Below are 424 nucleotides of genomic sequence, written 5' to 3'. Positions count from 1 at the left end.
ACACAAAAATATATGATATATGCTGTCAAAATATCCAAACTCTATTTATCTATATATGTGTACCTCTCCTGTATATTCTAAATCCCCTACCACTGTAATGTTTTTTTCATGCCAACACAAAAATTGGAAATAGTGCCAGAGGCTGTGAAAGTGTTTTGAATATTGCTCTAAAACTATTCTCTTTGACAACGAGATAGTAGTGACCAGTAAAATGAAAATAAATAGACCCTTTCTCATTCAATCATTGTATTTCATTTGTTTGTTTATGGCTGTATTTATTTGATTATTGTTGGGGATAGAGGCATATGAACCGAAAAGAATATGTAAATAAGAATAGCGCCGAATGATTCACTGTTGAATGGAAAATGTTTAGATAAACATTGACACATTTGGACCGAATACTAACTAACTTCATACCTGGATT

Source organism: Penaeus monodon, chromosome 23, assembly GCF_015228065.2.
Source record: "Penaeus monodon isolate SGIC_2016 chromosome 23, NSTDA_Pmon_1, whole genome shotgun sequence".
Classification (NCBI taxonomy): Eukaryota; Metazoa; Arthropoda; class Malacostraca; order Decapoda; family Penaeidae; genus Penaeus; species Penaeus monodon.
The sequence above is the reverse complement of the archived record's forward strand: the minus strand, read 5'-3'. Positions refer to the sequence as shown.